Source organism: Neomonachus schauinslandi, chromosome 1, assembly GCF_002201575.2.
Source record: "Neomonachus schauinslandi chromosome 1, ASM220157v2, whole genome shotgun sequence".
In the NCBI taxonomy this organism is placed as follows: domain Eukaryota; kingdom Metazoa; phylum Chordata; class Mammalia; order Carnivora; family Phocidae; genus Neomonachus; species Neomonachus schauinslandi.
This window is the reverse complement of record NC_058403.1, coordinates 54081131-54096224: the sequence shown is the minus strand read 5'-3', so window position 1 is coordinate 54096224 and position 15094 is coordinate 54081131.

Below are 15094 nucleotides of genomic sequence, written 5' to 3'. Positions count from 1 at the left end.
GTCTCTGCCAAGCCTCCTCAGACACCGACCCTCCCCCAAGTGGTGAGGGGTAGGAATGCCTCATTAGGGCTGGGTGAGAGATGGAAGTCCAGGTTCCCCATGTGATCTTCACTGACACCATGGAATAGGGGGGTGGACCTCATCACCAGCTGGGGTGGTAAGGAGACAAAATCCTAGCTCCCTACTTGGCTTTATTGGACACCATTTTGATGGAAGTTTGGGGACGTCTCTTACAACCTCATGAGTATAGAAATCTAGACTTCTCACTCCACTTTTGATTGCATGAGTGGAGACGGGCCACAGTTTTCTCTATGGAATTAGACTGGACTTGAGCAGTTACTTTCTAAAAGTTTTCTGTGCCCCAAAGGTGACCCTTCCCTGGTCTTTTGGCTAAAGAAAGCAGACTTTTTTCTTTTCTTTTCTCTTTTCTTTTTTTTTCTCTTTCCTTTCTTTCCTTTCCTTTCCTTTCCTTTCCTTTTCTTTTTTCTTTTCTCTTCTTTTCTTTTCTTTTGTTTGTGCTTGTTGGCATTTACAGGTTGCTGGCTTCTGTATGTTCCAAGTATGGGATGTATGTGGTAAAAAGAAAACCCAGGGAACTCACTTGGGACTCTCGATCCCTAGCTGGCCTGTTTCTTCTCTCCACCTTTCAGATCTTCTTATGTTTGTCTTATGTATAATGCCTAGAGGTTAACTGTACTTAGTGGAGGAACAGGGAAAGGGATGTCTAGTCCATCTTCCTAGAAGCAGAAGTCAGTAAATTTTTTTGATTAATGTATTTTCATTCAAATTCTCTCTTCTTGATTTCAGTAAATAAGAGTCTAAATAACTCAGAAAGGAACATGGGCACACTCAAAATATATACCTAGAATCCAAACACTTTTCATCTTCATCACTGCTACCATTATGGTCCAAACTATCACCATCTCCCATATAAATTATTGCAGTAATCTTACGATTGCTTCTCCCCTTGGTCCCTACTATTTATATTCATTACAGTAGTCAGAGTGGCTCTATTAAAACTGTAGTTTGATCACTGTGCTCAAAATCTTCCAAGGGCTCTGCATCACTAGAGCCAAAATCCATATGATGGCCTACAAAACCCTATACATTCTGCATCCCCTTTACCTCTTTTGACTCATTTCCTCCCCTCACTCTGATGCAGTCATGGTGGCCTCTGTGCTGTTCTCATGTGTTGGGCACATTCCCACTCAGGAGTATTGCAGTTGCTGTTTCCTTCATCTGGAACATTCTTGCCCTGGATATCCTCAGGGATAGCTTTACACCTTCTGTAAATCTTTTCTCAAATGTTACCTCCTCAGGTCTTCCCTGATTACCATTTTTAAAAACTGCAACTATGGGGAAAAGACAGTTTCTTCAATAAATGGTGCTGGTAAAAGAATGAAACTGGACCACTTTCTAACATCATATGCAAAGATAAACTCAAAATGGATTAAAGACCTAAATGTGAGACCTGAATTCATAAAAACCCTAGAAGAGAGCACAGGCTGTAATTTCTCTGACATCGGCCATAGCAACACTTTTCCAAATAGGTCTCCTGAGGCAAGGGAAACAAAAGCATAAGTAATCTATTGGGGCTACATCAAAACAAAAACTTTTTATACAGCAAGGGAAACCATCAACAAAACAAAAAGGCAACCAACTGAACAGGAGAAGATATTTGCGAATGACATATCCAATAAAGAGTTAATGTCCAAAATATATAAAGAACTATATATATCAATACCAAAAAATAATCCAATTAAAAAATGGGCCAAGGACCTAAATAGCCATTTTTCCAAGGAAGACATACAGGTGGCCAGTAGGCACATGAAAAGATGCTCAAGGGGCGCCTGGGTGGCTCAGTCGTTAAGCGTCTGCCTTCAGCTCAGGTCATGATCCTGGGGTCCGGGGATCGAGCCCCGCATCGGGCTCCCTGCTCGGCGGGAGGCCTGCCTCTCCCTCTCCCTCTCCCACTCCGCCTGCTTGTGTTCCTGCTCTAGCTATCTCTCTCTCTGTCAAATAAATAAATAAAATTAAAAAAAAAAAAAGATGCTCAACATCACTCATCAACAGGGAAATGGAAATCAAAACCACAATGAAATATCACCTTCCATCAGTTAGAATGGCTAAAATCAAAATGACAAGAAATAACAAGTGTTGGTGAGGATGCCGAGGAAAAGGAATCCTTGTGTACTGCTGGTGGGAATGTAAATTGGCGCAATCACTTTGGAAAGCAGTATGGAGGTTCTTCAAAAAATTAAAAAATAGAAATGCCGTATGATCCAATAATTCCCCTATTGAGTATTTACCCAAAGAAAATGAAAACACTGATTCAAATAGATATATGCACCTCGATGTTTATTGCAGCATTAGTCAAGATAAGGAAGATGTGGTGTGTATATATCAAATATCACACAGCCGTAAAAAAGATGAGATTGTGCCATCTGAGACAACACAGATGGAACTAGAGGGTATTATGCTAAGTGAAATACGTCAGACTGAGAAAGGCAAATACAATATGATCCCACTCATAAATGGAATCTTCAGCAACAACAACAACGAAAACCAGATGTATTAACAAACAAAAAGCAGAATCAGACCTATAAATACAGAGAACAAACTGATGGTTGCCAGAGGGCAGGGGTTGGAGGGTTGGGCAAAATGGGTGAAGGTGAGTGGAAGGTACAGGCTTCTAATTACGGAGTAAATAAGTCACGGGAATTAAAGACACAGCATAAGGAATACAGTGAATGACATGATGGTAGCGATGTAATGGGATAGATGGTAGCTACACTTGTGAACATAGCCTATTGTATAAACTTGTTGAATCACTAAGCTTTACACCTAAAACCAATGTAACATTGTGTGTCATCTATGCTCAGATAAGAAAAATAAAACTGCAACTATCCATCACTCCCTCAACCCCACATGTCCTCCTCTCCTGCTTTATTTTCTCCATAGCAATTTTCCTTCTGTTCTGCCATATAAGTTAGTTATTTATTTGGTTTATGTTCTGTCTCTCTTTATTAAAATGTAGACCCCACAAGGGACAAGGTGTCTCGTTACGCTATCTCACTGCTGTTTTCTACATCATGAACAGTGACTGGCGTATACTAACTGCTCCATACGTTTCTGTTGAATGAAGAAATGACCTGCATATCCAGGCTTTGTTGAGACAGAAACAGCTTCATGACAGCAATAGCTCTGATGGTCTGACTGGCAGCAGCTCTGGTGACACAAAAGGTAAATTCTAGTAGATGTTCCTCTAGATGCATTTATGCATGGATCTCTGTTCTAGTGTTGTGTCACTATATTTGTTTGAAATTCTTTGTCTCTCTGTGTCTTCCTGCCTCTCCCTCTCTAGACTCTCTACCAACTATATGGTTTTCTCTATTTCTAAAAAAAATGACAAGATCGAATCCGATTGGTCCAGTGAATTGTCATCATGCCTTGGCAAAATCCTTATAACAGATCACATTGTAGGCCAGCAGGTATGGAATAGCCTTGGGTCAGCCATGGGTCAAGGGGTATAGTACATGACTACTGCTGGATCAATCACCTAAGGCAGTTTTCTCAAAAGCAGGAAGTAGATAAGGCAGAGGCCCAGACAGGAGGAGATTCTTCTCTAACAGGCTAGGCAACTCTGTAGATTTGCAAAAATTTTTACAGATTTAAATATAAAATCCTCCAATTCTTTTTCTGACTATGATATCTGTAGACAAGCTACTCAGCCTACACCTTAGAAAAGTGGAAACAAAATCATGACTCACCGTTTATCAAAGGGATCCCTGACCTTTTTGACTTTCTGTCCAGGAGAGGTTTGAACAACTTGAAGAACATAAGAATCTATGCAAGAAATAGCAAATAGTTTCATTTAACTCAACTTTTATTTTTGAAATGAAATTGAGTTTCAATCCAGACAAACAGAAAGGCTTTCCCCTTAGGTTTATACATTGTCAGAAAAGAGATAAAACCCTTTGTTTTGCTGCATATCTTGGAGGGGCCCCACAAAACCCTTGCAAGTTCTTAGGTGCTATGTCTCACGTATTATGACTCTACTACGGTGCTTTTCTTTCTTTCTTTCTTTCTTTCTTTTTTAAGATATTATTTATTTATTTGACAGAGAGAGACAGCGAGAGAGGGAACACAAGCAGGGGGAGTGGGAGGGGGAGAAGCAGGCTTCCCGCTGAGCAGTGAGCCCGATGCGGGGCTCGATCCCAGGACTCTGGGACCATGACCTGAGCCGAAGGCAGACGCCTAAAGACTGAGCCACCCAGGCGCCCCTACTATGGTGCTTTTCTGAGCTGTCTTGAAGAGTACAAGAACAAAGAGAAACATCAGAACCAACTCCTGCCCAGCATGACAGGTAAGGGATGGCAGTTTGGAATCGGTGTGGATTTTGGACTTTCGTAGGAATTGTTTTCTGGCCCAATTCAGGGAAATACTGTTTCCAGCATACAGGGCATAATTGGACTCATTGTATAACCTCTCACCTTTCATATAACATGATAAACACATTGTAAACAAACTGTTCTGTGACAAGCAGCTTTTGAAACACACACACACAAAAAGATGAAAAAAAATTAAGCATATTTTCTTCCCTAGAAAATTCCTATCACATCTAACAGGTGTGGTTACTATGTTGTTTGGGGGGGTTGTCCCCCATATCTAGAGCTGAAAGGAAAAAGCTATTATAGATAAACCATGAAAAAATTACTAAAGCCCAACAAATCAGTGGAATGTGTTAATATGAGTATATTTAATTTTGGAGAAATGGGACCAATTTCAAAAATCAGTAGAAACTTTTGTTTTCACTTTTCTTCAGAATCTTTCCCTCTTCCTTATTGAACACAAGGTATTGATTATTAAACATTTATTTGCTTTTCATCAAACCCCTCCAAAAGTAGAGTCAAAGAGTTTGCCTTTTGCCAAACATAAGCAGGTGCCGTTAAGCCGAATGCATATAGAGATAGCTCAGCTTTTTCTGTTCTACCTTATGGAACATTCCTTTATAATTGAGTGTGCTTTTAATTCCCCTGATTAGAGTGCAACATTACCCAAATTGAAAGGAGAGAGATTAAATAGCAGCATGTCTGAGCTAGATGAATTATCTGCTGATGAGAATAGAATGACAAGCGATTGCCATGCTTTTCTCTCTTTATTTGTCCAATTATCTTCACTTGTTTAATTATCCTCGCTAGAAAATGAGGCCAATAAAATTTTCAAGACAGAAATTTGTATTATTTCAGTACAGCTTATATTGATAAACATCAGCCAAATAAAATAATCAGGACACAACAATGTCAACATTTAGAAAGTTTTATAATGTTGCTTTGTTAATACTTAGCACACGGATTGCCGGAGCCATCTGAGGGATGGTGAATCTGGGGCAATTGTTAAACAAAAGCCTTGAAAGAGGTCGTGCTCCATATTTTTGCCTTTTCCCCTTCCCTCTGGCTCTAATAATACTTCGAGGCTATAAATTCCTGAGAAATGAAACCCCAAGTTGCCCAGCAGACAGAATGAGAGAAGAATGCGACTCTGCCCCCTTCTGCTAACAAAGCACCCGAGGCTTCGATGTAATTCAGCAGTGCAGAGTGGATGGTACTGCACTGCATGGAGCTTCTTGAGGTCAGCGAATGTGTGACTCATCCCTCTTCATAACCCCAGTGCCTAGAATGGTGCCTGTCACATTGTAGGCAAACAATGCAGTTTCGGCAAAAGTAAATACCTGTCGGATGAATTCTGTTTCTTATTCTATATTACAATACTCAGTCTTCTCTTTTGACACCCTTCCTCTGTCAAGGAAGGATTACTTTATGTCAGCTCTCTGGTACAGAATCAGACTGCTGGAAAGTAGGGCAGTTGTAAGAAAGTGCATGGTGTGATGTATTTCTGTGAGAAGCCCGATTCATTAAGGCTGCTGTTTCTGAGTAGATCAGACGGTCTAACTAGGGGTCTCTGCAGGCGGTAGTAATAACTACACGAGATTGGATAAAATATGAACCGCTTTCATTCTTGAGTTTTTTATTGGCATACTCCAAAGGAGGGCTGGTCTTCAAATAAAATGATGCAAAATCAATCAATTATTGAAAACATTAATGTACCGTTGTGGTAGAGAGGGGATGAATTTGTTCTACAACACTCTGGGACCAGAAAAGGTATATTGTTTTATTCGGGTAAATAAAATTAATTCTGGCTTCATGCCTTTGTCAAGGTTGTGTGAAATTCAATTCTGAGTATGTTCTGGGAGGCCCCTCCACCTCCCTAGAGGGAGTTTTTCATATTCATACTCATGCAAATACAAGTAAATTCAAATATATGTATATTCTTATTTCTTCACCCGGACTGCCTTACGCAAAAGGCAGTATACTTTATGCACACTTATACACCGTGTTTTTTAAAAAATGTTAACATTTCCACACCAATGTACAGAGCATGTCCTTATTCCTCATTAGAGCCCTCACAGTATTCCATTTGGTGGCAGTCCCAGGGCTCCAGGAATGAGACCCCTCTTGTTTTCAGACGTTCACTACTGCAGATGATGCCGGCGTGTCTGCCGCATGGAAATATCCTTGTGAACATACCAACGTATCCACAGAATCAATTCTTAAAAATCGGAGTCCTGTGTCAAAGAGCAAATGCACTTGTAATTCTTGTAAGTGTTACCCCCGTGCCCCCCAGCGTGCACTCCCCCACACTCTTCCTCAGCTGTGTAGGAGAGTCTGGCTTTCCCGCAGGGAGACTGGAAACTATGGAGTCAATTTCTTCCACAGTGATAGGAAATCTTTTACTTTTCTGTTTTTTGTTTGTTTGTTTGTTTTTTCTGTCTGCATATGTTTGTTCTTATCCTTTTAAGTCTCTTTCTGTATTTTGGTCATGAGAACATCCTTTGTGTTCCTGATATTGTTTCTGCATACCTTCTCTCTATTCTTAATCCATTCAGCGAGACAGGGTTTCTCAACCTTGTCATGTTGGGTCGGATGATTCTTTGCTTTGGGGGTGATCCTGTGCACAGTAGGGTGGTTGGTGGCATCTCTGGCCTGGACCCAGTACATGCCCATAGTGCCCCCCACCCCAGGTTGTATTTCCAATTACAGTCTGTCTGCGCACTTTGCCAAATGACCCCTGAGAAAGAAAGGTTGGCGAGCGGGGAGCAAAACTGTTCTCAGTGGCAAACCACTGATCTAGAAGATTGGCAGTATTAGGCCTTCTCGAAGAATGAACTTTGGTTTTGTTAATTCCATTTTTCCTTTCTGTTGCTCTTCTTACCTTTGTGTGTTTTTTTTCTGTTTAGACTGATATTTATTTTCCAACTTTTTACGATTGATATTTTACCCTTCCGTTTTCACCCCTTCTTTTTTTTTTTTCTAACATAAGGATTCAAGGCTCTCCATTTACCTACAGTCGACAAGAAGTAGAATTATAGTTTGGATTTAGCGTTCAGTTTTGACTTCAATTATTTCCTCTTTTATCCATGGGTTACTCAAAAATATGTTTTATCATTTCCAAATTTATGGATTTTTTAAACGTATTTCTTATTAAAATTGATTTCTAACTTAGTTTCATTGTCATGGAATATGTCTGTGTAATTCTGATGCTTTGACGTATATTGAGACTTATTTATGGCTTAGGATGTGGTCAGTAATTTTCATAAAGGTTCCATGTGATCTTGAAAGTAACGTCCAGTTGCTGAATATAGTCTTCTATACAAGCCCTTTATCCCAGTTCCTCACAAACATTTTCTGATCATGTCTTACCAGGGTAAATGAATGAGGTTGGTTGCGGGGTCAGGTGAGACAGATCTGTCAGGGTGGAGACCTCCAGCCCACTGTCAGCTCTCTCTAGAACAGGGGCAGCGAGGTCCGGTCTGACTTGTAACCCTTTCACAATAGAACAGTTTGCCAGAGCACAGCAGCTTACAAGTTTTGCATTAGGTCAATATTGACTATGTTTTCCAAATCTTTCAAAGCCTTACTGATTCTTTTGTGTATTAATCTATTAATTACAGACAAAGTTGTGTTTAAGTCTATTATTTTTATACTTTCTCTCTGCAGTCCTGTAAATTTTAGCTTTATAGATGGTATTACGTACATACAAACTTGAATTCTTAAATATTCCTAGTTAAGGGGCACCTGGGTGGCTCAGTTGGTTAAGCGACTGCCTTCGGCTCAGGTCATGATCCTGGAGTCCCGGGATCGAGTCCCACATCAGGCTCCCTGCTCTGCGGGGAGTCTGCTTCTCCCTCTCCCCCTCCCCCTGCTTGTGTTCCCTCTCTCGCTGTGTCTCTCTCTGTCAAATAAATAAATAAAATCTTTAAAAAAAAATATTCCTAGTTAATGTTAACTTCATTAATTGCAGTGACCCTTTTATCTCTAGTATTGCTTTCTGTTTTCAGGTCCATTTGCCTAACATTAGTATAACGATGTCAACTTTCTTTTATGTTATTTGCTGATTATATTTTTTTCATCCTTTTATTTTCAACTTTTGTATCCTTATATTTTATTTATTTATTTATTTGTTTGTTTATTTAAAGATTTTATTTATTTATCTGAGAGAGAGAATGGGAGATAGAGAGCATGAGAGGGAAGAGGATCAGAGGGAGAAGCAGACTCCCCGCTGAGCAGGGAGCCCGATGCGGGACTCGATCCCGGGACTCCAGGATCATGACCTGAGCTGAAGGCAGTTGCTTAACCAACTGAGCCACCCAGGCGCCCCCATCCTTATATTTTAGATATACTACTGGTAGGCAGCAGGGAGGTGAACTATTCATCCATTTTCATAATATTTGTGAAATATTATTCCTGATAAGTTGATAGACTCATCTCTTATTAAAACAAGAAAGCTGCTGTCATAGGCTTTAACTTTTTCCATCATGCCAGCAATTCTTTTCCAATATGACCTACTAATCTTCCAAGTATTTATGTTGTTTAGAAGCACTGAGATATCAATTATAATAATATTACCAGGTCAAGTAAGATAACCAAGCAGAATTGTAAGTTTCTTTTAGTATTGTTACAGGGTATGGTAACAATCTCTAAAGTCTTCAGAGTGTTACAAGAATCTTTTCTGATACTTCCAAGGACAAATTTATATTCATAGGAAGAACAGTACAAGTTGGTAACAGTTATGAATATTCACACAAGTCTCCTTGTTACAGAGGAAATAAGATTGATATTCTTGTGAGCATTCTCAATTTAATACCTTATCAGATCAGACTCCTTGAATGTGTTTTATGACGCAGAAAGCTCTCTCTGTCTGTAACTTCAGGAGAAAGGGGATATCTCTTCATCTCTTTTAGACTCTTTTTGTTAATTGTGAAGACTTATACTCTTCTTTAGGTGAGGCTCTGCTAACTTCATTACTTAGCCCAGAAAGTCAAAACCAGGCCTAAGATCTCATTTTTATTTGCAGAGGTGGAATAAAGGATGAATAGGATTTTACTTATTTACAGTGAAAAAAGGTGCATCCAGAAGTAACCTTGCACATTCTGATTTTACAGATGAGGAATGTGGGTGCCTGGGTGGCTCAGTCATTTGAGCATCTGCCTTTGGCTACGGTCATGATCCCAGGGTCCTGGGATTGAGTACCTCCTCAGGCTCCCTGTTCAGTGGGGAGCCTGCTTCTACACCGCCCCCTGCTCATGATCTCTCTCAAATAAATAAATAAATAAATAATCTTAAAAAAAAATGAGGAATGTGCTGTTTCTCACTGAATGCAATGACTGCAAGAATGACAAAATTGGCAGGCAAAGGTATTTTCTTCTTAAGGTAATCCAAGGTTTAAAATTTACAGAGCAGGGAACACTGAAGCACTCCTGGTAAGAGGGGCTCATTTCTTTGTTCACCCAAGTGCCCTACAACAAGAGGCTGCAGACCTGCCACCCGATTAGGATCTGACTGTCCCCCTTCTTCATGCCTTTCTTCTCACCTGTATTGGAGTTGAACTCTGTAGGCCACTTCATTTATATCATGGCTGGAGACATGTCTTCCAGGGCCTGCTAGGTTGAATGAATTAGGTCAGACTAATATCAACTGGACAGTTGAACCTACAGCCAGTAATATTGTCCTTAACAGTTTGATAGTGAGATTTAGAGAGTGAATGAAGTATAAATAACCAAGGGATTAATTGTTGGTCTTTTAAAAATTGGTTGTTTCGTATTTATTTAAAGGATCTGTAAACGTCTTGCCAAATATTTTCTTTTAAGGGATCTCCTTAAGGCGCAGTTTGATTCTTTTGATTGTATGTCCTCTGAATTGGTGAATATATTAATTAATAATGATGCAAATTTAGTTTCCATCGTCATATATATATTCTAAATTTTAATGGTGAGGAACAAGTTTATGCATTTGTGAGGAATTTTAATACCCATCTTCCTGCAAACTGGCTTTTTAAACATCTCTAAGAATATTCTGAGCAGTGTGGAATAGATTCAGTCTGTGAAGAAAACCACCATGGACTCCACTCTGCTACCCCCACCGCACACCTCATGACGTCATATTAGCATGTCTTCTTACCTCTTGGGGAAAAGTTAACTAAAAACTGAAACCAAGATATTTGTGGGTATATTAGCTAGATTAGGTCCACCCACAAGTAACAGAAATCTCAAATAACAATGGCTTAAATAACACAGAAACTTCTCTCTCACATTGAAAAAGCTGCAGGTAGTTGGTCCATGGTTGGTGTGTTCCATTTGGGAGGGAGGTAGGCATTTCTTATCTTGTTTCTCTGCCATCCCCAGCCTATGGCTTCTTTCCTGTGATCTAATATTGCTGCTTAAATTCAGTCACCATGTCTTTCTTCCAGCTAGAGGAAATGAAGGCCAAAGAAGGCCACACCAAGCGATAGGGGGAACGTTGTTCCTGCAGCTATGCATTCAGCATCCATTGTACTGGACAAAGTTAAACAGGCAATGAAGACTTTATTCAGGACTATTGCAATAAAGGAGGAAAAGTGAACTCCACTCTACTGAACCAAAAAACTGGAGAGATTTTAAAAGCTGGGTGGAGGTAACCTTAGGCCACCTGTGTTTATTAATTGGTCTTACTCAAAGGAAAAGTCAACTTTCTCTTATCTTTGTGGCAGGGGATAGTTTTACAACTTGGAGAAAGGTACCTGCTGAAATTAAGCTTCTACCCTCCCATGGACACTGGGAAATAGTGGCATATTTTCTTTTGATGTTCACACTGCAAAGAGACCAGGTCCCTGGTCATCAAACTGCCAAGAGGCTTTTAAGGAATTTGTATATATTTCAAAGGAGGCAGAGGAATAATTTGCAATTACAACTGTTTTAAAAGAAATACCCTAGGAAAAGGGAGGCTAAGGGCCTATAGTCAGGAAGAAACCTGTCTAAAGTTTGTCAAGCTGAGAAAAATGTTAAGGCCCTCATGGTGACTAGGTAAAAATCAAGATTCTGTACTAAGGAAGAACGGGAGAATGGAAATTGGAGGACAGCTGGCAACTTGCCCCAGTTGGCTTGATAATTTCTTCTCTCAGTTATTTGAAGAAAAATTACAAAACACAATGATGTTTAATTCAATAATTAATTTCATTGGTAGAGTTCAGGTACTAATAAAACTTGAGTGGTAAAGATTTTGTGGGTGTGGGGGACCCTACCAGTGTTCTAAAAATTCATTCTGTAAAGTTGACTTGGATTTGTGAAGTAGAACATTTGCTAAGTGATCTCCACGTATGGAGCTACTCTCTCTTCCTTCTGTAAACAGACTGACTTTTGGCCACAGCATCAAAAACACTCAGACCATTAGATATTCTCTTATAACCTGCTGAATTTCCTCCACCCCCAGTGTGGTATGCTTTCCAAGAGTCAGTGGTGTTCCTTTCTAAAGTTGATTGTCCTAGCTGTACTTGTTACTGTAGTTATATAAGATAATTTAATTGTTAAACAATTAAGATAATTAATTGTTATGTTTCCTAATGAAATATAGGTGTGGATGGAGCATTTTCTTTGATAATTCAGTTTGGTGCTTTACAAAGAATCAATAAACATGACTTGCTTAAAAATTGTTGCCAATTTTGATGGTAGCAATACTTACAAAATACTTATAAAAGTCTTAGAAAAAAGGCCAAAAATCTGGAGAGATTCTGCACTTAGATTTCATCACAAATGTTTTAAAGTTTTATTCCACTAAAGAAACTAAAACTGGGGTGTAGACAGTGAGATATATGGCATGGAAATCCCATCATAGATGTTCTCAAGAAAAAGTCTTGGTCGTATGTCAAAAGGTTAATAAAGAAAAGCTTATACATTTGAGGTTAAAATGTTTATGGTACTTTTTATTATTCAGTACTTAATTTTAAAAATTAATCCACCAATTACTGCTTCAGTCAATTGAGATGAAGACAGAACAAAATAAAAGCTCTACTAACTGTCCAGTTTTATGACAAAGAGAGTTGTCCATTGCATCAGAGGTGGCCAATGACACTACTGATTGAAATGCTTATTCACTTTTCATTTTGGTTTAAGTACCAAAGATTTCTCTAATGTTAAATGAGATAAATTTAATCCCCCCCCAGATAAAATGGGACAAAATTGAGCACAAAATAAGCTTTTAGCTTTAATATTGGAATTTTTTTGTGTAGGTTAGTTTTAAGTTTTGTCTTTTATGGGGTGAGCATGACTTTTGTATCCCAAATCACCAAAATGATGACTTCTGTCTTTCAAGGTATTTAAAAACAGGTGTCCTTGATAAAATACTTGCCTGTAAAAACACTTTGATATGAACATTTTGTGGTGGATGACTTAGTGTTTATTGAGAGCAACAGACTGTCATTTAAGTGGACTTATATTTGGATTTGTCCTAAACTGGAGAGGCTCTTAGTGTGTGAAAGCTACCATAAATGGTCATTATTTTTCAACATTTTAAAGAAATATTTTTAAAATTGGTTTTAATAATAGTTTTGACTTTAAATAATGGAAACCCAGTCTATTGGAAGTAGAGAGAGATTAATTATGACCAAAAAGGTGGGGTATAGGACAGTCAAAAATAGGGCTCAAAGCGCTTGGAACCAACTGAAGAGATCATTAAGACATCACTACTTCACAGAGCCAGCTCTGGACTTAGATTGTGTGTTCAAATATTTTTTTTTTTCTTTAAAGATTTTTTTTTTTTTAATTCATCTGAGACACAGAGATACAGAGAGAGAGAGCAGAGAGTAGGGGCAGGGGGAGAGGGAGAAGCAGGCTCCCTGCTGAGCCAGGAGCCCAACATGGGGCTTGATCACAGGACCCTGGGATCATGACCTGAGCCGAAGGCAGACACTTAACCGACTGAGCCACCCAGGCACCCCGTATGTTCAAATCTTGAACCTACAATTTATCTGTGCAATATTAGGCAAGTTAGTCTTCATCAGTCTTGGTTTTCTCATCCGTAACATTAGGATTTAATAGCATCCATCTTTTAGGGTTTTATGTGACTAAATTAAGTATGAAAGTAAGCACTTAGCCCAGTGTCTTGCACTTAACAAGTTTTTAATATTAGTTGTAGTTGTTGTGGTGGTGGTTATCTGATTAGTCTGATTGGTTATGGAGTCTTGAACCCCACTCTCTAGCAACTATCATCTTGTTAGTTTCTGTACTTTGTAATTGTGTCTTGCTTCCCAAGGCCCCATTTCCACCTCATGGCATCTTTATGGCTCTGCCTTCAGTAATCACTGTTCAATTTCCTGTATACAGATTGGTTCAGAAGATGAGTTAACTGTCTTGATTCAGGTATCCACCTCTGATCCAGGCAGCCATGACTTCTTAGGTAATAGAAATGCAAGTGGGTAGGGTGTTTTCCCACAGAGCAGGTTAAAGGAATGACAAGCAGCACTAAGAGAGCACCTCTACTGGATATGTATTCTTTCTTGTTCCCTTCTCTAAATTTTGATATGTCCTGTTTTTAGTGTCTTAATGTAAATTGTCTGTTTTATTAATCAAGTGAAGACAAAACCTCAGAGAGAGATTTAAAGCATATTTCAAAACTAATCACCCTACTTTTACTTTGCCAGAAATAAGTCCTTTAATACCAAAGGGAAATGAATTATTGCTCTTATTCTTGAGATTTGAGTTGAACTTTTTGGAGCTTTAACATTCTTAGTGAAAATCTCAAGAGTTTGGAATTCCTTTGTTTTCTAGTCACGGATTTTCTCTTTATTCCTGTCTGTACATTTTTTTCTTAATTGAAATGTGAAAGCTTATAATGAGACTCCTCTGGGACATAAGCCCTGAGAATTGCCACAGGTAAAATATATATATTCCCTTAATAATTGCATAATGATCAGTAATTCATAGCTTACTAATTAACATTTAAAAGACTACAAGTTCAGTTACAGAATTACACTAAATTGCACTAAAAATATATTGTATAATTACACTAAAGTGGAGTTTTGCTTCTGGTCAAGAAGAAATTACATGTTGGACTTACCCTCTCACCTGGATACATATACCCTCCCACCTTAAACAACTACAATCCAGACAAAACATATGAAACAATGGCACTCAAGACATTGAACATCAGGCAAAGAAGGACAATGATCTCTGAAAGTTGGGAAGTGAGGTGAACTCTACTGTTGCCATATCTTGTCTAGAAAAAGTTTTCAGCCCTATAGCAGGCAGACGGGTTGTGGGTATTGTCCACTGATTGTCAGAACTGAGAAGATGAATCTTCATGTCAAGAGAATCCAAGAAGGTGGATTACTGGAGGGGAGAGAACTGTACATAGAACTGTGGAGATGTGCAAAGAGTCCCCCTCGAGTATTTAGCTGAATACTAATCAGTGCATGCATGTAAGAAAGCTACCAAAAGCTTGGGGAAAAGACCCACCTAAAAAAGATGAAAGAAAACAGTCCCCATGGTTCACACAAGATTGGGCAGAATACCTGTTTTCCACAGCCAGAGTGGAACACCTCATAATTCATGAGGGCCAGAGCAGATTTTAAACTAACTTAAATTTGGCCTACTGCTGAGGCAAGACCCTCCCCTGGACCTAACAAAGTTTTAAAGCAAGACTCTACAGGGGTGGCTCAGTTAAGTGTCCAACTCTTCATTTCGGCTCAGATCATGATCGCAGGGTCTTTTGATCAAGCCCAGAAT